The 25,172-nt window shown below is 38.2% G+C and overlaps 1 protein-coding gene across 11 annotated transcripts in view; it reads left to right on the top strand.

The window, feature by feature from the left end:
• Positions 1-25,172, top strand: part of LOC143907171 (TWiK family of potassium channels protein 7) — a 262,816-nt gene that overhangs the window by 124,210 nt on the left and 113,434 nt on the right. For 10 of the 11 annotated variants that reach the window (XM_077423759.1, XM_077423756.1, XM_077423755.1 and 7 more), the window contains one exon: positions 6,208-6,266. The exons of the other annotated variant lie outside the window; for it this stretch is intronic. The gene's annotated coding sequence lies outside the window, so the exon portion shown is untranslated. The remainder of the gene's footprint in view (positions 1-6,207; positions 6,267-25,172) is intronic. 11 annotated transcript variants of the gene reach the window in all.

Raw genomic sequence — 25,172 nt, 5'->3', positions numbered from 1 at the left:
ATTGATTGTAATATTTCAATAATAATATAAATTATTATCTCGAAGAATAAGTGAAAGAGTTTATCAATGATTTAACAATTAATTAGTAAAAGTGTATGATCGAGTTAATTATCAATTATACGTTCTTCTTGTCAGTTTCTGCATGCCTTTATTTTAGTTGGTTAATAAGATATAGTAAAGTGATACTGTGCCGAGGTGATAATATATCTTCTTAGTAAAGCCCTCATCAAGTATTATCCATCTTGCGTGCCGTCTTAATTTGACGCCACGCAGCCACGCGGAACTGCCTCCTCAAATTGAGTATTCTCATAAAGGAATAGAGAAGCGGACGGGCGAAGGGGTCGCCGAAAATGTAGATATTCTACCTCCGAAACCATCCCTGGCACGGTCTCTCATTAAAATAGTTAAGCTCTATTAAGAAGCGGCTAGGTCCAGGATGCTCTAAAGTAACACGTTCTATTGTACATCAGCTTCGCCGGTGGGACGGTTGATAATAACGGGTGGATATCATCTGGGAAGTTTAGCGTAACTACAGCTGCGAGCTATACTGTACGTCAGCCTCGTTGACGGGCCCTTATGCCAGATTGCGGAGGGCTGCTCGTTAAAGCCGCAAAAGTTTCCAAGTATTTAAATTTTGAACGCATAACGGGAGTCTACGACGAAGTAATATGATACGCATAACGGAATCTGATGATAAATTATATGATCAAGTCGCCTTGATGTGTTCAGTAATATAAGTCAACGATTTTACATCAGACACTAGACACTTCGTCTTTCGTTTTCCATCTGCCAGGCATATTAAAGTTATGTACGTATTCAAAGATATTTTTGCTTATTGTTATCAGTATTGCCAATGTTATCGTTATTACCGACACAATTATTGCAAATGCGAACGAACATGTGCGATTTAAAATTGCATCACATTGTGTTCGCGAAAAGCGTTGGCAAATAGATGCGACGAAGAGTATCTTTATTCTTGAACACACGTACAGGACTAAAACTAAAAGAGCGCGCTTCAAAGACAATGTTTCGTGGACTGTCGCGATAAAACGGCGTTGATAAAATCGCGCAAACAAAGTACTAGGGGGCATCATGACCACTTGCGGTTGTCTCTCCAGCCCTCGAGGGCATCTCGAGAGAGTGTCACGTCCGCGTCCCAGCTCGTCTTCACCTGCAATTTCCGGATATCGTCACCGCTATCAACGAGCGAGATCTGCCACATAGCCATCTCCTCTTTCTGGCACGCAAACGCTATGACTTTTGTCACATTAGCGGCTTACGAGCTGACGCGGACCATCTTGACGCATGATTCCAATTTTGGGCACGTTTGCGATCATGCGATATGAATAAAATAATTTTATACGGCATATACGCTTTCGACATTGCGTTTTTATAATCAAATTATAACAATTTTATTATTAAATTACGTTTTTATAATTCTACACGGATTTAATTCGACCTAAAATTAAATTAAACTGTTATCGTTACATTTTAAAGACATTTTTTTTAGAGTAACAATAAATTACGTAAAAGTTTGAAAAGTGCCGATTTAGAACACTATTGTATTAATTTATTTACAACTGTTTAAACAGAAATATATAGAATAAAAATATATCTGTAAATGTAAGAACACGGACATTCAATTGGGTTTAAAAGGATGATTAATTTTATTGTAATGATTTTACATGTTCTGCAATACCAACGTGTCTCTACAAAATACGTTGTTGGACTATGTTTTGCATAGCGTGTAGCGCATTACGTGTTGATGTGCTAAGTGAAACTTTGTATGCGGTTTGCAAATCAACAGCGTGCCGTTGGTAGTTCTTGTTCGTTCGAGTTGTCGAGAACTTGGCGATCACGTCCTCGATGTCGTAAAGAATGTTTTATCTAGGTTGGTATATAGTTTGACAAATAAGAACATTGTTTATTGAAATGTCACGTACGAATGCACGTATCTACGTTGTTCCTAAGTTTACCATTTTAGCACTTGGGAATTTAACTTTATTCGTATAAATTTATTTTTATACAATATACATAGGTATCACTAATTTATAATATTATAATAATATTAAGATAATTATTTAAAGTGGCATTGTGTGTATTAGAAGTTAAAAGATAATCATAGTTTTATTAATAGGTATATAAGTTTCTAAATTAGTGTAGGACAATGTAAGCTAATATATTTTTATATAATAATTTACGCTAACAGAACGCTATGATTTAGTGATATGTTGACAGAATATTCGACAGTAATTGTAGACGTGCGACATTCGCAATGTGATCTCATGCTTGTGGTGCGATTAACTAGTTAGCATGAAAATTACATATATAAATGTGTGTGTGTGTGTGTGTGTGTGTGTGTATACAATTTATAGTTAGACCAATGTTATCTATTGCGATTTATTTATTTATCGTGTGGCCATTCTCACCGCAATGTGACTTCGATCGTTGGGAATTAGTTACTACCTATGATATACGTATCGGTTATGCTATTAATTTATCAGGATAATTAATATATGATTTTACAAATACACCGCACATGTAAATGATAGATATGGATATATATAGATATATGGATTTAAACCTAAAATTCTCTGCCATTATAGAAATCTTTTGTTCCGTATAGTATGGACAATAATTGTATAATAACAGTAATCTAGATTTGCCGTGATATGAGGAATTTAATCCGTACAAGTATTTTCATAGAAATTATGCAATTACAAAATACGAAGCTGTTGATTTTACAGAGTGCATAGCTTTTCTAATAACTTACAAATTTCTCTCTACAAAAGATTTTATAGCTTCTCTTCTATCTCTTCGTTTAACCCATTCTGGTTCTTTTAACAAGATACTTTCAAGGATTTTGTTAAATACTTATAGACCTCAGGAACGTTTAAGTTTGTTTGTGCGGATGTTATTTCACGACCATTCTACACCAATTGCAGACCTGTTATTTTTGGAGATAAAGCTTTCACGATTTTTTCAGTTTAGAAAATATTTTGGCATGCCAACTATCCAACGACCTTACGTATATATATACTTAGTTGACAACATTATCTTTAATTTATTAATATATATTTAAAGCTAATTGAATTACGAAATGCAGGATGTACATAGCTGGACATAATGTGTTTACAAAAATCAATGTAAAAAGCACAAATATGTTAGGCACAAGAAATATTAATTTTAACTTGGTACATATTGAATGTGTGTCATAAAGAGTTTGATACTACAATAGTTATTAGTTTATAATTTAAAATGATTAATAATTAATTCTTTGCTGAGAATATCACAAAATACAGTATTCTATTTTAGCACATTCCATACCCATATAAATGAGAATCCACAATACAAGAGATTATATATACTTTTTTTATCATAATTACCCTCGACTTTTTGATCGCACTCGGTAGACGGTAGACGTTTAATTGTCAAAATTTGGTTACTACGTGCGTACGTGGCTCTCGACCGTTTAATCCTGCGAACTGCGGATTCAGGTGTACAAATTCCGTTTGCCGCGTGTATGTATGAAAACGTGATTCACACAAACGAAACGCCCTCGCACGTGCCTGCGTACGTGTGCAAATTTGATCCACCCTTCAAGTTCAGTACGTGGTAGGCGTCAAACCGTGATCCTTTACAGGAAGATTATCCACCGTAGGAAGTTCTAATTACTATAAAGGTTACGTCGAGGTATTAATCCGTACGATCCGATGTAAAATATTCGTCCTTAACTAAACCTCGTATCAAAAAACACGAAGCAAGAAATGATGCAAGTTTGATTAAAAGGACGCTTCACCATAAAATGTTGAAGCGTTGAATATTAAACGACACATTAAATTTTCATAAAAAGATGATTTATGAACCGTGTTAAATATTAAAATATTACTGCATTATTTTAAAATTTACTTAATTATGCTTGATATGATGAAAATTATCTCCCACTGTTGTGTATCGCAAATTATTGTCTCATCGATAACTTCTAAAAAATTAGAGATATAATATTTATTATATATATATTTTTAATGAGAGAGACAGTCTATGTTTGACGAAATAATAAAAAAAATTAAATTTATAAAGAAAATTCAAAGCTAAATAACGTATATAGTAAAGGATTTAAGTTTTATTCTGGTAAAGAATGTTCTTCAAAAAAGTTATATCAAGTATAACAATGCAGGAATGTCAAGATAAGCGATAATTGCAGATTACCTAAGGAAATTAAAGTTCGACAAAGATGCTGAAAAGATCTGCATTCTTATATTTATCGAAAAGATAGTATTCGAGTCCAAAACGATAATGATAGAAAACAGTTTTTCTTAACTTTTTAACTAACTTTTATTAACATTGACTTTTTTTTTTTTTTTTTTTTTTTTATTAAATCGATTGACATATTAATAAAGTCTGGAAACTTGGTAAATCACCAAATAATAGCACTAATAATGTGGATGGCCGCATTTGCGCCACGTAATGAAAATTAAGATGGTTTTAAACAAAGAGGCTTTTGTTAGCTTGCTTTGTTATACTACATTATTTCACGGTGCGTTGCAACATTGCTGAGCATTATTTAGCCGTGTAACGTTATAAACGTGCCACACTGTTGCAGCGCGATATTATGGCGCTAAAGTTAGAGAAATTAATAGTGTGTCACAACTTTGGTGCGCTTTCCTTGCGCTGTAAAAATGTGCAACTTTGTTAACTAAGCAATTACTCGCGTATCCGAGTTTTATAATTCCAGGTACATTTCACAATCATATTAGAATAGAATTTATTATTATATAAGCCGTGCATGTCCACCATCAATTAAGGTAGTTACGTACTCGTTGCTATTTCGTTGCTATTTATTTTCTCTCTAACTATGATACGCGACGTAACAAAAAAATTATCGCACGCGGTTGCAGTACGCCATAAAAATAACTTATTACCTCTTCATGTGTAGGTCCTATATTCTCTGGGGTTTAGCGCAACTTGCGATATATCACCCGTACATATATAAATTAACTCGATACGCCATTATCAAGAATGTAAAGAAATATCTAAAGAAGCTTTGTGAGATTTTGTCGCGCGTGAGAAAGTACGCCGCCAATTACGCCCCAGTCGGGCGCGCGTTATCGAACGCCGAAACACGGTCATAGTTATGCATATTAAGTAATTGCAACGCAACGCAATAGAGAACGAACCGTGCGCTGACGAATTCCGTGCACAATGCAACGTTAATGCATCGAGGGCATCGAAGCACGGGAACGAGAGGGCGAGAAACTTGTCACACGCGTGTAAATAAGGTGTAATGTATGGGGCTTACCGTGAGGCCGCGGACCCGGGGATTATCCTCTGCGCAAGCCGCACGCACCCTTTCCCCGTAAATGGAATGCAAAGTACATTCGGGCGTAAATCATGCGATAGAAACGGCCGGTAAACCATTGCTCGTGTGGCGCCGGCCGGCGCGAATCGAGAAGATTGTGACAATGATTCAACGCGGGTTTATGGCACTCCGTGTAATTAAGTCGTATCCGACGCGGGTATTACGCATGCAAACGCCGCTTGAATTCGCGTTCACACATCGCTACCGCACGCGAATGTAATCGGATCGTCCCGCGGAAAATTCCATTGTAAGTTTCTTTCCGCGCACTAGTTTCCGTCGTGTCCCGTTTTATTTCTTTTTTCTTTCGTCGGTTTCGGTAACTCAACGCCACGGAGGTTAATTGCTGAATGCCAGAGAAATTACCACGGGCGCGTTATACGTGACGCAACAACGCGACGTGCCAATCTACGTCTTCTTCGCACTGTGAAATAAATATCTAGATGTCAAAACAATTTTGTGCCGCGCGCATCTTTGTTTAAGCATGGATTTCATACAAATGTGTTTTATTTTCTCTGTTATACAAATTTTTTGAATTTATTTAGCTGATACTATAATAAATAAAAACTATACGATTAATCCACACAAGTTGAAGAAGCACATTCGGTATTTACCATTATGTTGAAAAGCGCATTTTCTTTCTTGAATTCGGCGAAATTTTAAAATTCGATAAATTACAAAGGCTTTTTCATGCGAGACGTCGACGATATCGTATCAGACATTAAAGTCTGGCACACAGTGAACGGAGCCGCCGGATAATCCCGCCTTACGGCTGATCCTTTTTTCATGTCACTACACTACCTTTATCTCTCCTGTAACTTACGTTTTCTCTTCTTCTTTTTTTGTAACAGGTGGTGACGAACAGACTCGTGGGAACAGCGCGGCTACTCCCTGTGAAACTCGCCGAGAGGTGAGCGTACGCACAATTTTTAATTTCACGAACATAACGAGGCCGTAATTTATAAAGGCTCTCTCAACCGCGCCTAGGACTTTAACGAGAACGTTAAAGTGGTTTCAAGTCGCTGCATATCTCGAACGAATTACCTACACCGTGGAGTTTTTAAGAGGCCGCGAGAGAGCATTTCACGATGGGCATGACATGCGTTTCCGCGTAAAAAGTTCGAACTGTGTTATTAGATCTAGCGCTGTTCCGTAAAATATGACTTTTGCAGTAACGGAAGTGAAACAAGCTTCGACGAGAATAATAACTCTTAGCGTTCTCACGCGTACGAAGAAAATCTTCCACATCTCTCACAACGTTTTTAACTTTGACGTTCTACACGTTGCGCAATAGCCCTAGTAGCGCATGACGCCTCGCTATAGACGTCTCATTAAAACGTCATTTAACGTCAGTGCGCTACTAGGGAGATATATATTAACGTACGATTCTTGGCTAGCTTTTATCTTATCGTAAACTTAATCACATTTATGTACATGTCGTTTGGAAGTTATTTGATATTCCACCGGCGTCAAACTTACGCCCGGACTCGTACTTTTAAAGTAGCCTTAAATATGCGTCAGTCACTATGAAATTTATCTCACTCTTCGCCGTGTCCTCGTAATTTATTTCCGTGATACGCGTTACAAATTACAATCTCATTAACGAAGTCGCATTTTAAATTTCCTTTAGAAAATATTCTTGACGTCATTAAGGAACGGAGATAAAAAGTTCGACAAAGAGCCTAATGTACAGACTTGAAGGAAAGAAGTAAATTCGCAGCATACGAAACTATCTAGGAATTAACCTACTTAAAAGTACGGACTACCGAATGCAAATTACAAATTTTTGTGCATCTTTAACGAAGTATCATAGTTTCGACCGAGATAATACGGCGCGGCGGAGTTTTGAAAATAAATAAAACCGACTGCACTTCCAGCAATATCATGGACCGTATTCATTTTTTATCTTTAGCTTAACTCGCGAGCGTCGCACTTTTAATGGAAATTTTGTGCTTTCACTACTAAGACTCATCTAAAAGTGTACACTTACTATTCATATTGTTTCCGCGAATGGGATTTTCTTTTATAAAAAAAAAAAAATATATATTCATACACGCGGAGAGAACGAATTTTTCCAGAAAATGTAACATTTAATACGTGGCGTAATATGCTTATTCGCTACGTGAAAATGAATTTATCGCGCCAATCCATTTTGTAGATTAATATTTTATCGATGGGTGCTTCATTTTAAACGTTGTAATACTCGCAAACTAGCATGTTATCGAATTAATGCAACCTGTATCAACGATGATATGCAAGTTTGCGTAAACATTTTGACACTGCTGAGAGTGCACAATTTCAAATTGTACAACGACCTGGTGCGATAAGGGTAACACGTCCCTTTCATTTGCACAAACAGATATATATATATATATATATATATATATATATATATTAGAAATTCTCGAGATGGCGGATTCAACGACGCATCTGGATCTTTAACGCATGCTGTTGACATAGTCGTATCTCGCATATGCTATTCCCAAATGGCACCAATGGGCGAAATAATCAATCGCTTGCCATTAACGGCACGAACTACTATCCCCGAGACGCCGTGCATCTACCTTAAATTTTATGTTTTTGTAAAATTGACGAAGCAACATATTTTGAGGAGAAAATACGACTGTTACAATTAAATTTTGCAAAAAAATTTTATTGGTTGTACAGACGTGCGCGACAAAAATATTTTAAAAATATTATTGATATCTTTTATAATATCCCTTTTGTCGTTAATCTTTATGGAAAGCTACTTAATCACGTTCGCATTAAGTAAATTGAACAGTCTCCTTTAGAAATAGATTTGTACTGACTGTGCTTGATTTTTTATTCGTGGTCACTATATTAATTAAAGATTACATATAGTCTCCTTCATTACACGATGCATCGTGTCGGGACTCCCGGCGAGGGAATAGCAGTTCAAATTGTATGCAGTTATGCAATTACGAGGGTTAAGACGTTATCCTTAACGAGAATCCTCAAACTCTGGTCATTTAGCTCCCGGCGAAACGTTAAAGGCGATGGGTCGCGCCTTTTAGACCTTAAGGTGTTGACACAACCTTCTCTTGTAGTTTCGAATCTCGTCTTGCTTCCATTCGTATTATGGCACCTTTATTGCTTTTACAGCTGTTTGCCCCCGCTTTGTCTCTCTTTGTCTTTCCTTCTTTCTCTCATCTCCCTCTGACGTTTCACTCGTCGTTATGTCGGTGTGTCGTCACCGGAAGTACAGCACGGGTTGACCCACATGTCTCAACAATGCTCGTTGTCGACTGGCTGCAACGACCACATCGACCGTGACTGCAGCTATAGTTGCCCAGTGCAGCCCTTGGCTTTTCGCGTTCGCTATTTCCTCCGGGTCTCCCCCTTTTTCGACGCTTTCCCGCTATTCCTCGTTCGATTGTATCTGTGTTTAGTCGTCTATGACTTTCTCTCCTCGATAATTCCTCGCTCCTCTTGCTTATGCAGTTTCCGGCATCGCGCGAACAGTTACGGTCGGTTGGCCAGAGCGATTTCTTAGCGAATATTTTCCAGATCGATCGATACGCCGCCGGAGGTGAAATCCTGCTTTGAATTCAGTCGACCATGTTTTGGGGAAGTGCGCCCGACGAAGCGATTTGCTGAATGCTTGCCCACAGAATTAAAATATATGCTGTATTTGCCGCATCGCAATAACGATAATCGCGATATAATTGATACGGATTTGCATTCCACGACGCATCAATTGCACTTGCATCGTCCACGCTGAATATTATCTTGAACTTTCGACGTGAAATGCATTCGAGTCAAGGTATCGTGAGTTTCGTTTGCCCCTTGACTTTATACAGACATTTTACAAAAGTTTTGCAGATTCTCAAGGTGCTCCTTGAAGTTCTTCTTGAAAGTTTGACACTTTAAGCAGATAAGTTGCCAATTCATCCTTTATTTGAAGATGCATAAATCTTCATTGCGCAACAATATTGGGACGTGATATGTTGTAGTTTAAAAAAAATGAACGATATACGAGTGGAATATGTATAAGTTGTATCCGGTCTCGAAATTGTACCGAAATATTATATGTGTCCTTGCGATATATTGGTCGTTTTGATAACATCTTGTTTTATATGCAGCGCGAGATGCGTTCTGAAATATACAACCTTATTTTATTGCGCTATATACGAGAGGGCGAGATATATCGCAGAATGAATCTGAAACTAATGTAATAACAAGCGAATTTACGTGCTTCTGTGTAACAAATTAACTACCAATTATTGCTCTATTATAAACTTGTAATAAATTCGCTTGCCATGGATTTAGAAAATGAGAAACTCGAATTTCGAGTTTAGATGCTTCATTATTCCGACACGAAAGTTTAATCTGAAAACACCAGCGGGCTTTAGTATTCCGTTCTGTCGATTTGCATAATCGGAAATATTATTTTTAGTACGCTATTATTGAAATTCGTACAGAGACTAAAACTCACAAATTCCAAGAGAAAGGGTGGGTATTAAACATTTATTCTGTTAAACGATTTATTTATATTACTGTCATACATTACTGACAACAGTACACGTACGCGACGGTTTTACAATTTTGTCTTTTGTTGTCTTCTTAAGAGAGTATCACGTACACTACACAATCAACTGACATTAACATCAGCAAGAAGCTTACAAGAAACAAGTTTCAATTATTATATATATATGCAAATTATATCTTTTTTAAATAAAAATTTCAATAATTGATTAATTATTTCGTTTAAAATTATTAAGCTTAATGTTAAATTGAAATTTGAAGAATAAGGTTTATCTTTGTTTTGATTGGAAAATGAATTTAATATTTTTATTATTATTTATTCGAAATACGATACAGCAGCTGTCTCATCTCATTATGATTTGTTGTTAAATTTACTTCCTTATACCTTTGGCTGTCAGGACGGATCATGGATAGAGGTCTCGAGTAACAAAGCTGTTTTCGAGAAGGTTTCGTTGACGTCGAGATCGGCTTGACTTTCATCGCTTCACTGTTCTGCAATGACAATAGACACCATATTAAAATGCAGCGCAACTTTACGCGCTGATAACGACGCGATATCGAGTATAGGATTGTTATTCGGTACCAAAATTGATATTCGATCTCTTTTATGGTAGAAAAACTGAGAGTATTGAAAAAAAAAAAAAAAAAAAACACTTGATGGAGCGTCAGCAAATTCATCGGCGCGTAAGTAAGAGCAGTTTTATTCGCGCCAGGATTTAATACTCGTAAAATAAACGCGGCCGATTTTGTTATCTCTCGCGGCGATCCTTCGCTTTCGGAAGGATCTTGGCCACTCCTCTCCTACGGTCTTATCGGTCGTACGACTTCACGCGTTTATATGTCGTCGAATTAAATTCCAGATAATGCGCTGTAAATTTGCTGGCCTTGCCGTACGTCCGCGCGTCGCTCGTTCGCCCGGCGAATTTATCGTCCGCATTAATTTGACATTTAATTTTCCGCGACGCGCATTCCGGCGCTTCCGCAATTCTCCGTGATGCGCTCGAAGTGAAACGTTGCGCGCTTCAGAATTATTCGCCGAGCGATTTCGTCGCCGACAATTTGTTTGTCGTGCAATTTCGTCCTGTCGTATTACCGGTATAATTGGCCGGAATTGCCAGCGGTATTGTTCGAATCCACGCCGAGGATTGATCAACCTGACGCTTTCATTTATTGGGATTCTTCCTCGATCGTTTTTAGATATCGGACAATCGTCGCGTTGATTGTATTCTCAAGTGCGGGAATATTTATGAGAGTCACTATCATTGAAAGTGGAGAGCAGCTAGACTAAAACGAAGATATTATTTATTGTTTACGTTTTTTATTTGCATAGATCTATATAAGGATAAGCTACAGATAGATACAATTACGATATTTTTTTATACAAAACGTTTTAAAAGAGAACTTTTATTAATAGTGTAAGAATATGTAGGTAAATTAAATCTATTTCTAAATATTAGTTTATTGATTGAAAACTTGATTGTACAATAAATACGTCAATAGACGCGTTGCAAGGGAGAGAATTATTCAGTCAATCTCTTTCGATCGATATAAAAGTACTGTCCTCCTCACGGAATCCGTGCACGTACGTATACTACTACGTACAAGTGCATATAACACGCACGGCTGCGCTTCGACACCATTGTCTGTAGCCGATTGTTATTTTAATTAGGTTTTTAAGCGTAAACGAGTGCCTCCGGGTGTAGAATAAAAACTAGCTTCTCGATCGTCGCTACGATCCCGATGTAAAAAAAAAAAAAAATTCGCGGGAGTGTATGGAAAGGATGGATGAAGTTGAGCTTTGTAAACGCGAGCCGCTGACACTCGCGAGCCTGGGGCTCTCCGGGTGCGGATTCACCGGCACGGAATTCCGTCCTGACGAAGGCACGTCCCTGTGAAACGATCACCGCGATTCGAAACGTGACTTGAGAACCGAGGAAGCTGTCGATAGAAGCTACCGTTCGACGTTCTTTAAATTTTCGATACTTTTCGGACGTTGATGCGCTTGCCGCTTAATCTCTCCTGACGTGACGGAACTGATGCGGCTGCATTTGCTATATGTGCACACAAAAGAGCGCACCTGAAAAATGCTATGTGTGTTGCCACTTGCTGAACGTAGCTCTGAGATACGAATCTGAATGCATCTTGATCTAATTAAAGATAGACAAGATATTTAAATATCTTGGAGAAATGTCTTTTTTATTTAATCGCAACATTCTTACTTAAACAGTGCAATGAAATTCAAAGATATAAACTTGGTAAATAAATGGTCGTTAACGACGTATTTTAAGACTTAAGAGATACCGATGGAAAACGAAGAGAGAGAGAGAGAGAGAGAGAGAGAGAGAGAGAGAGAGAGAGAGAGAGATCACGCTCGTAAATTATTTTATTACTTTTTCTTTGCGAATAAACACGAGATACATTTTATACAAGGTAAATTACTTGCAAAGCCGGCTGTAATTAAAAATACGATTGAGACTTATTTAGCAGGAGAAAACCAGTTTTGCTACGTGCGAATAAATCTTACGCTGTTATTCAAGCTCTTCTCGGTGGCTGAAAATTCAGTGTTGCACTATATAAAGCTTTACTTGAAAGGCACTCCATAACTCGTAAATAACAGCATTATAATCCGCGAGAAACAAGAGTGAGAAGTAAAAGCAACGTCGGGGACGGATTTTGCCTGACGTGGCCAAGACTTTTGCATATTATTTATACGACATTGTGCTACGACTGCCAGGAGCGTATTTTTTCTTCCGTTACACGCTGGCTCGCGTTTATCTCCCCGCAACCTTTATACCACCCTGCAACCAAGCTGGTAGTTGCCGGTTCTTTATCTTTTTAGTCTTTCCCCTTCCCATCCCGATCTTAGGTCCAAATCCTACTTTAGCGCCTTTTTTAGAATAAATGAGAAAGCAACGAAGGCAGAACGCGAAACGCTTGAACAGGGAAGAAAAGAAAAGAAGAACTAATGGTTCTTTTACGTGAATTGGCACCAGGCGTATTCTACAGGTGACGTTTCGTGTAAACGAAACAGCTGGCAAAAGAGGGAACGGTAACAAAGGAAGCCTGAGATCCGTTACGTAGTACCTGAGCATTGCGACAAAAGACGAGTATTTTTCTTGACCAAACGTGAAATGTAATTAACTGATAAGAAATAATTTGACATCGCGATTGTATGCAATTCCTCTCTACTCGTGATATCCTTAATTTCAGTAAAAATAAAACGGAGTTCCCGATAATATCTAGTTGACGTTTTCCGAACATTTCGAACGTTTCTAACTCGGATAGTGGTTGAGGAAAGAGGTTCCATGCGAGATGTACTCGACATAATCGCTGAAAAGCGAAGGCAGAGAGGAAATAGTATAGCGTGGCAGCGCTATTAAATTACATTGCATTGTAACTTTTCTCGTTGAGAGATTACTGTTCTTTATATTAGGCATATTTTTCACGTAATTAATATTGCGAGATTGATACCTTTTTAATTATTGATAAGACTGTTATGAAATAGTCAGAATTATATACGAGATTGAAATAATCGGGAGAGAATTATCAACAGCGAATAACTAATCTCCTTATCTTATTAGATTGATTTTGAGTTTACAATGTTCAGAAGATGGATATATCAATCTTTATAATTAAAAATGATAAAACAGTTTTTGTGATCCCATTTACATAAATTTTCTGTTTATCTTCGTAATATAAAAAAAATAGTCTTCGAATTTAGTTCGAAAGTTACATTGTTACTAAAATTCTACTAATAAAGGATTATTTCAACGTAATGTGCCACTATGAGAGAAATGAACTTTGTCGGAATTACGATTATGTTCTGATGCAAATGACATTCCGAACTAAAAGTTTTTATCCAGTTTATATCCCCGGAGGGCAGTGTGAGACGTCCGGAAGATTACCTACACCCGAGGACACAATGAACCCGAAAAGGGCTTAAGATCAGTTTCAAAACCATCCACGAAGTAGGCCACGCTTGTTAGATGTTCGATTGATCTACACCTCATTCCACGTATACTGTCTCCCGCCTTTTCCTCGTCCCTATTTTTCTGTTCTCATTCCCGAGGAGTAAAGAAATCGGTTAGACTTCCGTCACTTTCTGTTTTCGGTGCGTATACGAAAGAAAAAATTCTGAAACGGTGTTGCAGTCTTGTGGCATCTTGTCAGAATTTTCCTATGAGCGTCTCTCGAATTTTTACAACTATACGTAATATCTATCGCATATATTTTTGATTTTATAAAAAACTACTCCGAAAATTTTTCAAATTTTTTACATCATTACTTAATTATACTTTTATTTTAGAACAACCTTTAAATTATTCGCTTTCTTTCTTTCTCTTTCTCTTTCTCTCTTTCTCTCTCTTCGCTACATACCTATAATCGTATTACGCACATTAGCCTATTCGATCAATGACTGCTTATCTTGTGACATATGTGACAACAGCAGGAAACTTTTCGCCATAATTCCCGTATAGACAAGTCGCATCAAAGGCTTAACTACTTTCATGCGCGAGCGAGTTGGTTCATCCCCTGCAATTTGTTTTAATAGCCTCCTGAAGTTTTGACAGACGACGGAATTTACGCGTGCTCTCGTAAGTGTACACACGACCGCAAACGCGAGTTTCCGCGTGTAACGAATCCATCGGCATCGATGTTCTCGGCCATGCCACCGCAGGTGCGCGGCAAACTTTAGCTTCGCGCACGTACCGGACGTAACGTTAAAGTAGCTGCGATTAATACGAGGTCCAGTCATTTTTCACGCCACCACTCCGCGTAGGGTCGCACTCTAGGCGTATGTGGGTCGTTGTAACGCGAACTTTGCAATTTATAACGCCGTAGACGACAGACACGAGATGAGAGTTTACATTAGAATTTATATTTCAAGAGAGATAATTGATCTCTTAATAGACTATAAGAGATTAAGCTAAGTAAATTAACGATTAAAACCGTGTCTGTTTTTAAATGATAAATATTCTTTGTTTTTCTTTTTCTTGTTTGTTCGAAAAGAAGATCTAATATGCAAAAATGATATGTGGGTCATAAGTGGATAACTTTGTAAGCTATCGACACTTTTGCCGGCATTTTTATCTGTTGTTGCAGAGCGAATCGGCAATCCACCGAGCATTAAACCGTTCTTGCAATTTAAAATGCTTCAAAGGTCGCGATTACGTAAATTTAAGTAACCATACCCTTCTTTGGTCACATTCAAAACTTTGCGTGGTAAAATAGCGGAGCCACCGAAAGTTCGGTGTCGCCGCGAAGCGAAGTTAGCAAATTCACTCCTGGAAACGCGGATAATTTTACTCTGAGCCCCCCGACCGTGGAAATTCAAATTCGGAAGTGTTCCTCGCGAGGAAGATTTATTTGTTGCGGCTTTATTGTGTCGCGGCAGCTGCTAGGAAACCTTGTCGAGAGATCACGAGAAAGCCCTCCGTTGAAATACGATCGTCTCTTGAGAAAATTCTTTCTTTTATATTCTTGAGTGTTTAAAGTAAATGTTCCTGGATTTTCAAATTTGCATTACGTTATAATAATTATCGATAAAATCTCTCATCACTCTTATCACAGGAAATTTCGAGCATTTTAAAAACACCATATATTAAATTTACGTTTATTCGTACGACTTGATCCCTTTTCAATGACCAATTTGCAAGATTAGAATGTTAAAACTGTATGCACATTTTATTTGCAATTAATTTCTTTATTGTGCAACTGTTATAAAACAACAATTGAGAAAAATAGACATTATATACATTTTTATAATATATTTTTTGATAAAATCTATGACTGACGTAGTATATATGAAATTTATTTAATATGAGTCGGCTTATTTTTTTGCATACATGTTTCATATGTATAAAAACGAAAATGAATGAAACACTTGCATTATCTAACAATATATTAGGTGAATACGTGGGAGCTGCAGGTAAAGATAATATATTTACGATCGGATTAAAAACGTGATTTAAAACTAGGGTCTAAAAAATGATACATTTAACTGCTGCATAGAATATATATCGTTCGTTTAATAATTGTCTCTTTAAATAACCGGATTTAAGGAAAATCGGCCAATAATTCTAGTAGAATAATGCATACTTAATTCAACACTAGTATAATTTCTCATAATAACTGAATCGAATGCGAAACACTTAAAAGATTTCCATTTTTAAATCTCCGTATATTTGACTAAATTGAATTAAATGTGAGTTTAAGCGCTCACAAAACCGCTACATCCATTTGAGAGGAAAGTTCCAAAGTTTGCTGTTTTATTAACGGTTAAAAATTTTAAACTTACATCGGAGCACGATTGAATAATTTAATGTCAATCTTTCTATCATATTTTTCTTACGTTGCGTCTTTTTAATACTACATATTGCTAAAATTATATTTTGAAGTACCATCAGATGGCATTTCTTAAATGTAATATGCCTACAACTTATCATATCTCTACGTAATACGAATTTTACGAATTCATGGTTGCACACTATTACTTATTCCAATAAAGGAAGTCAGATTCCATTACAAACGCAAGGGATTTAAATATTCTGGAAGATTTATATTCGATCGAGACTTACCGGAAGTACTTTAATATGAAATATCGGCAATGCTCAATCTATAATCGTAGAAAGTATTGACATAATGTTTCGTTGTAGCATTTTATTAGAGATAATATCTATTGACATAAAAGAACTATAACAAGTTTAATAATCCAAGAGATTACAAATTTACAATAAATGTTCTTGATACGCAACAGTATAATTTATTTTTTATGTACCATATAATATGGCCATTATCTTATTTGAACAGACGAAAGTATTTCTTTGAATTGTTGTGCGTGGACCTTGACATTTTGTGAATTTCTTTGATTTTTATGCGTTACATTAGCACGGCAAAGTAGTAAGAGTCAATGACAAAGGCGACGCGCATACTTTTGCTATAGGAACGAAAGAAAATGATAAATGCATCGATATGACTTATTGGTCTATTTTAGAACTCATTATTAAATATTAATATGGGATAAGTAAATGTAGTTCTTAAACATTGCAATTGCAATTTATTAGAATTAATTCCCAATTATGACCGTAGCAATATTTATCAGATATATTTTGGTGTCTTATTTTTACCACATTCCAATAAAATAAACATGTAAAAGCTTTTATTTGCCAACAACACATGAACGTTAATATGTTTCCACACTTTTCTCTACTTTTTTAATTTTTACTTTTTCCAAGCACTATTTCACTTTCTACTTTTTTTCACTTTTCAATTTTATCTACTTGAAAAGAATTTAAGCTACTAAAACTAAAGCTTACAGGTAGATCAATTTTCTGTGTATATATATGTGAAATTTAATTAACAATTGTTTCACAATTAATGCTTCATAATTGATATCGTTTAACATGAAGTAAATTATTTTCTGGACTTCTTCGGTCACTATTCGTATATGTAGCAATAAATTTCATTATTATGGCACATGCATAACATGCATTTTACCCAACTTTATTTATTACACGGTGATGGAATTTAACAAGTCTAACCAATGCAATTAGTTCATCCGTTCGACATTGGATGTTTTTTAATAATGATTTAACCCCACGTCTCTCTCTCTCGTTAATTAACCTACCAACCTATCTGTCTATTATATATCTGGTGAATTTCCAACACGAAACATAACAAATTTGAGACCGTTTGGTATTTTCAGTTCGAAGCGAGTCGGTATTATTGAATGCACTTTTCAGAATTTTTGTGGATACGCCAAATTGGCATGGTCCAATTAGCGATATCGTCAGCTATAAATGAATAGTTACACGGGGACAAATGATCGTCGAAGTGCCGTTTGAGTTGAAATTAAACTAACACATTCGGCTCTTTGGATCTGTTGCACGACGTTATCACGAGAGTTTCCACGCGAATAATGCGAGGAATAATGTGATTAATGCTCTACGTGCAGGGGCGAAAAAAGCAGCACGGCGCACTCTGCGCGTGATACCCGACAAATTTGTTTTATGCATTTTCTACCGTACGTGTTTTCGCGCGTTCGATGTAACGTGCTCGGTCATTCGTGAGAATTCCAAATAAATTTATCTGGAATGTTTTCGATCGTATATATAAGAGCATTAAATATCTCGTGTCGCACCTTTTTTTGCATGAAAATTACATTGTTGCGCAAATCAACGTATCTTTATATATATTGCGATATTTACCATTATCTATATGATAATAATTAGATATTTTAAAATTATTTAAAAATAATTTAAATTTAGTTATTTTTATATAAATTCCAAATTATTTAAAATTCATACAAAACACATATATACACAATGTATAAGATTAAGTATAATTTAATAGAATCTCTTGTAGGAATTTCCGACGTTTGCGGGAAAAAACTTACCTTCTTGTAAACCTTTCGAAAGCGCGGGCGCGCGCGTACGATACTGCCCTTTTTCCCTTCCGCCGCACGGAAATAAAAGTCTCATAACGAGCGAAGTTAGACGGTGCGCACGGGGGAATAAGTATTCCCGTCCTCATATGTTATGTGTTACTGTAATACGAGCTCCGCGTGGAGACATTTGGACAGGTACGTATCCGCCTGTCTGAACACAGGCACCTGTGCCACCTCTCTCTAGCTCTCCGAAGCCGGAACCCCGGGCCGTTTCTTTTCCCTCTATAGTCGGCGGCACAAAACACGGCTCGCGACGGAAAGTACGGCAGTTTTGTAAAGTGAAACACCTGCGCGAACAGCACGTACGTGGACGTGCGCGAGTTCATACACGGCGCGCGGGCGGATGTCGGAGAAGACTTTGGACGGCGCGGGCGGCGCGGCGCCGCCGCTCCTCTCCTCCGCCCCAGAAACGATTCCGACGTCGCCGGCATACATTACTGCCACGATTACGGTGGCAGTTGTTTATTGCTCGTGAAATTCTGCATGTTATATGCGTGCTGCGGCGCGCTAGCTGTACACCGTTGTACCGGGTGTCTTTGGGACGCGATAACGTACGGCAGGGTGTTTAGGCGGGGAGACACATGGAGCTGTTGTCGCGTCGCTTGCTCCCCGACTGCGATGACGCGCTCGTAACTGTGTCAACAGCATTAAGCGTAATCGAGTAACGTACGAGTTATTAGCAACTTGGCGCAGTTAAAAGGATGCTGACAAGGTTGCCGGTTGCTATCTGATTTTAGATTGCGCCATCAAATTCTCGACCGATTGCGATCTCTCATCGGAAATATATTAAAGTCGTATGTCAAAAGATAATTTTAATGTAATATTTTATGAGTGATTTATTTTTGCCTTTCCAGACTGACAGAATAATATATTCGCTGTATTATCACCCTATTGTCCTATGTTCCCAACATAATTCAATTTTATTGTATCTTGTAATTATTCTGGCCCGAAGGCTCTCGGTTTGATCATGCGGTTTAACCGTATGAATAATCTCTATACATAACGACGGATGCGTTGGAAACTCTCGCCATAATTACATTTCTTGCGAATCGTTTCCATTAACCTTTATTGAATGGATTTCGTTAATGCAGAATTGGTTTGTTTATCGACCGACCAGTATGTTCATTTGGAACGATTTGCGTTACGCTAATTAACTAATTATAGCTCCATTACTTTTATGTCTGGCGCTTACCCGTCAAATTGCTGAAACTCAGCCCGAATGTAATTACCGATACCGATTGTAATCACGATATTAATGTTTAACTGCATAGCGAATCATTTTGCAAAGAGTCGTACAAAAAATGGAGGAGGCAACTATATTGCAGATACATTAACGCATGTAAAATGAGAAGAAAAAGTGAAATCAGCAAATTGAAAGGCATATAAAAGATCTGATCTTATTAAGTGCGGGGAAATCGCGAGGGAAGTAAATTCTCAGACGCATACGCGTCTATAAATCTCTCTTTGTTTTAGAAAAAAAAGTCTCATGCGCAGGACATTATCCAAGTCGGATACACACCATTAAAAGATTTTCCAACCTCTTTTCATCGCCCAACTGCTGGGGTTCCTTACGTCGTTAATCTTCCAGGAGAAACTCTGGGGGATTCATTAACCATGGTCGGCATTCGCCAGTCACTGGAGGCAGTTCAACAATCTTTCTATACAGGGTGGTTCTTGCATTCACGTGGTCGTAATACAGTTGCCATGATAAACAGGATAATATTGGATACAGCACAGTACAATGACTGCATCTCTTAAAGTGATTATTTATAATGTAATCTGACGATCGTTAAAGACAGTTCCAAATTATGTTCCAAATAATAATAATGATAAAAATAAGATTACATTATATTTTTACATTTATGCGTAAACAAATGCAGAGGGACATTTTTATTCGCTCGCTCGTGGCAACAATAACTGAAGATTCCATTACACAATTCTCATTTATATACTTTTATTCCCCAAGTAGCTCTTCGAATTGCTGAAAGGCATGTCGCGCATTGCATTCAAAACTTTTCTTCAACCTAAACGGTAACAGAAATTTAACTGCGTGAATAACCATCCGTGTATACGAGTCTTTTCGTGTCTGTTGATGGCGAATGGGACTTTCAGTGTCTAATATCTCCCGGTGCGCATCGTGCGTCTGGCTCCTCTTGCTTTTGCACCTAAGTTAGCGGTCGTGAAAGAAGGTCGTGAAAACCACGGAATAATCGAGTTGTCGCTCTGGTGGTGGTTTCCGCATTTTTACCCCCGCGCGCGCACACGGGTCGAGTCGTGTACCGTTTTCTTGGAGGTTTTACTTAGCGGGGACCGGCGTTCTGCGAGAGCCCTACATCCATTCTTTTATTTACAAATCTAGCGCAACCATCTTCCATTCCGTAAGCCGCGCTGGGAGAATAGTAAAAGTCGAAGGAACGCCGGAATGGCGCTATACACGAACCTTTGCGCACTCCTCGGCTTTTAATCTCTTTGTCTTAACAGCAATTTTCCTGTCGATCGTGTCTATTTTGCACTTTTAGCGCTTTTCGCGGAAAGCGGCCAATGGAATGTGAGAATAATAAGAATCGAATTATTCGCTTTACATCTCACAGGATGCAATGTAATTTTCTTTATCACTCACTCTTATCTTTGATCCTAATGAAACGACGCGAGAAAAAGTTTTCCCTTTGCTTCTGAAATTTTTCTTTAATATATTCAACATATTGAATTGATTACCATTTATTTAAATGAAATTGCACACGCTGTTTTGTTATATTATACTCTATACCATTTCTTCGTAGTGCGTCTTGTGATGGATTCAACGACGTGCGCAACATATTATTCGATTTCTATAAATTATTTACGAGGTATTGAAATGTATGTTATATATTCTTCCGTCAAAGATATTCTTTAGTTACTGTAGAATCGATCCCCGCCGTACATATGACTCTTACAATATCGCATGATAAATCCCATACGAACCAAAGTTCTGATTTCTTTAACGATTTCTTAAACAATCTCGCGAAATCAGAAAAGTAATAACGGAATTGTCAGTTTTGTCTGAAAATTCTGTTTGTGTCACATCGTTTGCTACGATTTGTGACGTTTGACACCACAATAACGATGCTGCGGTGCGATGTCGCGCCGTATGAAAACACGGGATTATAGTTAATCCCGCGTAGGAGACTGTTACGGAAAGCAGCATTAATCCGCTCGCAGATGCAGCTCTCGATTTATCTCCGTGCGATGATGTCTTTCGTCAGCGGATATTACGGTGCCGATTCCTGCCAGCGGCACACCGTCGCGGCGTGGCGCACACGGGGCATCCGAGGCTGCATTTTACTAGGCACGGCATTTCGCAAATTCACGAGCGTCGAACGGTTAGTATAGAGAGCGGTCGTAAAACTCCCGTGGAATTTCGATAGGAATTACCGTCCTTCCTTATGCACGCGCGTCCGCCGTTACTTTCCTGCCGTTCTTTTTCGTTCGTTCCACGCGAATCCACGGTTCATCCCGATGAAACTATCGACTTCTTCGCGGGGATATTAGATTTCAGCCCGTGGGCACCGGGCTGTATATTAAATCCATATTCCGCGGGAATTCCCGCGTCGCTTTCAAACGGCCATTTTATTACGGCTATACTTCTTGGGACGTGCATTACGTATGGGGGTGCATGTGGACACTACGTTCCGTCGGAGATTGGATCTTGATCAACTGCGGAATTATTCCTCGGGCGATAAAATAGGTAGAAATAGTCGAGGGAAGATGCGCGCATACATCTCGCGTGGATTTAATTTAAAACGCAAGCGCGTTTTACGGTCTCGGTGCATGGAATGTCGGACGTGTGTATTTAATCGCGTAAACACTTGCCGCACTAGCAGGTCAGCGCCGAGTGGCGTTTGACACGTACGTCGATGTCGAATTGGAATATTAAATGAAAATCCATTTTGATGAAATTGCGCGTGACAGTCAACATTTAGATCGTATTTGAAGCGCGGGACAAGTAACAGCACCGCGATAACAAGGGTGTCGTTAACAATACATCGTGAACGAGGTTTCACTACGGTCAACGTGGCGCTTTCTCTTAGTGAGATAATATTTATTCTGCAGGAAGATTACTATTTAGACGGCAAATTTCTTTTTCATAAATCAGGCGTTTCTTTCGTTAGGATAAAGCCATATACTTGAGCACAATCCGCCGTTATCCCGGCGACGTCGTGTCTGCTGCTTTATCCGGCATTTCTATGGACTACCTATATTTTGATTCGCCAGTAGACCGCCATTTCCATAAGCCTTTCATCTCCCCAATTGTCTACGTCCGATAGATTTGTATTCGTATGGCGTTTGTCCCCGCAAAACAATCTCGGACAAAGTTATTACAGGTATTCGAGTCTCGGATGTAATAACCGAATAATTTCGTACGACCTTATCGCTGTCAGCTGAGAGTGCTTTCATATAGCTGCCAAGGTAGCTGGTAGCTGGATTACTTTAATAGAAATCTCTATTCCCCGAGAGACGTGACGTCGTTGAACAAACCAGAGGGAACCATCGAACGTTTACGGGAAACGTAATAAGCATTTACATAATGACGATGATATTAGAAACATGAGCGTCACTATTATCTTTGTGGTAATCAAGTTAATTGTTTCAAGAACAGATATTGTTGATAACCCTTCTGTAATATTTGGTTGTTCGGGATAATGTATTGGCTGTATTGCGGAATTTTTATAGAGTGCAGTGATTTTTTGTTCAATTTTGCAATGACACACATATTATATGCATATTGTATTAAAAGAGAAAAACGCGCTTGTATACAGTTATGCGTTTCTTTTTGCAGCATTTGATACTTGAAGTTACATTCTCCGAATACTCGTGTGCATTTTGCACAAAAGGTTATATTTAGATAGCGTAATAAAAAGTGGCGAACAAAAGACGTGATGCGTAATCGTGGCAGAAAAAGTTAATGGCTGTTCTGGTGGCGAAAAGACCCTTCTCGCAATATGGCGTAATGAGAGTGCGGATTTTCCATGAAAGTTGAGCGTGAGTTTTGCGGGCAACGCGCGAAATTCTAGATTAATTGTCCCTTTTTAACGGGACATGTACGTTGCGCTTATAATTAATATCTACGAAAGAAGTAATCCCGTCGCTCGCCTCGTTCAGACGAAACTTAGCAAAAAAGCTTGTTGCGCATTGTTGGCTCTCACGCCGCTCTCATTCTGCATAATGCAATTACGAAAATTTGCACCCGCTGTTCTCATTTCACATATACATAACTTCAATGTACCTGACTACATAGGGACATTAGACAAAACGTAAAATGTATTATTAACTGATGTATACGCTACGGTCAGCATTCTCCATATGGTAACTCGAATATTCGTCATTATGAAATTGTATATTAAATGTCCGTAGTGAGACGAGAGGTCTGCGAATAAAATAAGGATATTACAACATATTGAAATGCACGTTAGCGGTTATGTCGTGAATAACGCATAAAATATTGCGGGGAGAGCTATTGCGTCTACCTTGTGTCTGTCTTTCTCGACGTATCTAAAATTTTCATTGAAATTATTTTCCTATATTGTACCTCATTTGCGTCGAAATCAAATAATTAAAACTTGTTGCGGTTTGTTACGCGAAAACGCGACTCTTCGGCTCGCAACTTATTCGCGCGGATTAGATTGTCGGATGAATACGTGGTTGACGAGACGTGTAACTAAAGGGGATCGTTTTGAGCCGCGGCGCGTTTACCGTGGCTCCTTAATTCCAATTGTAAACGAGGTTCGTGACGGCCGTGGGCACGCGCGAGGAAAAGAAGTTAAAAGAGCGCGGCGCGAGTGACGAGGAGAGAAGTCTGGTGAACGAAGTAGTTCAAACAAACACGACGTTTTCGTGCCGTCGCCTGGAGGGTAGTCGGTGGGGGCTAATCAGGTCAGGCGAGGATCGCTCCTTCCCTCGTTTTTTCGCTCCCGTGTAAACGCCTCATCCGGCATTCCGAGCATTAATTACACTCTTACGTTCCCTTTACCCGAGTCGTCGCGCCGTTGCTACCGTTGCTACCGTTGCTGAGGAGCGGCCTTTCATCCGCGCCTCTATCTCGTCTTGATTGACACGATATAGTGTACGTCGCGCTGTAGTTTCGTGAATATTTTAGGAAATACGCATGTGTAATACGACGCTGGAATTCGCGCGGAATTGATTACTTCAGGCGCCTCTGCTACGATTTATTCGGGCGTGGCAATACCCGCTTTGGTCTCAGATTATTTTAGAATTTGTACCTCGAATTCTCTTGTTTATATACTATACTATTTGTAACTCGGAGTGTTGCGAGAACATTTTGTTTCAAACAACATGAAAGTTTTATAACTTTAGCAATTGGAGGAGCGAGCTTGCAAATATTGTGTTGTTATTTGATCAGGTGATCGACCTAGATATCTGAAAAATTCACCTATTCATAATGCGAACATAACGAGAATGGTAGTAAGAGGAAGGGGCGACACAGAGAATACATTCGATAAATTGTTTTGATTTATTTATCAAATTGATGCACTTTTTTTTTTCGCACTAAATTTGTCGTTCCATAGCCGAATGCGTATATGTTGTTTCGTTTGTATTCAATAGACGAGTTTTTACGGTCAATAAATAAGCTATTGGACTCGTCACATTAATTTGGATAAAGCAGATGCGATGTTTATATAATTGGAATTACATTATAATGCTGCAGTGAAAAGAACGCCTTGTAGTTTATTCACGCATATCACTATACATTTTGTCATACGTGGGCGTGTTTATAAACAGCGTATATAATTTTAATTGTGTTATCTTCTCTTTAGTATATTTGTGTGTTATATTTGCTGCAATTAACCGTTATAAATAACATATATA

This window comes from Temnothorax americanus, unplaced genomic scaffold (genome assembly GCF_048541705.1).
Source record: "Temnothorax americanus isolate GAGA-0224 unplaced genomic scaffold, ASM4854170v1 Scaffold8, whole genome shotgun sequence".
Taxonomy (NCBI): domain Eukaryota; kingdom Metazoa; phylum Arthropoda; class Insecta; order Hymenoptera; family Formicidae; genus Temnothorax; species Temnothorax americanus.
Note: the sequence above shows the minus strand (reverse complement) of the source record. Positions and strands in the feature narration are given on the sequence as shown.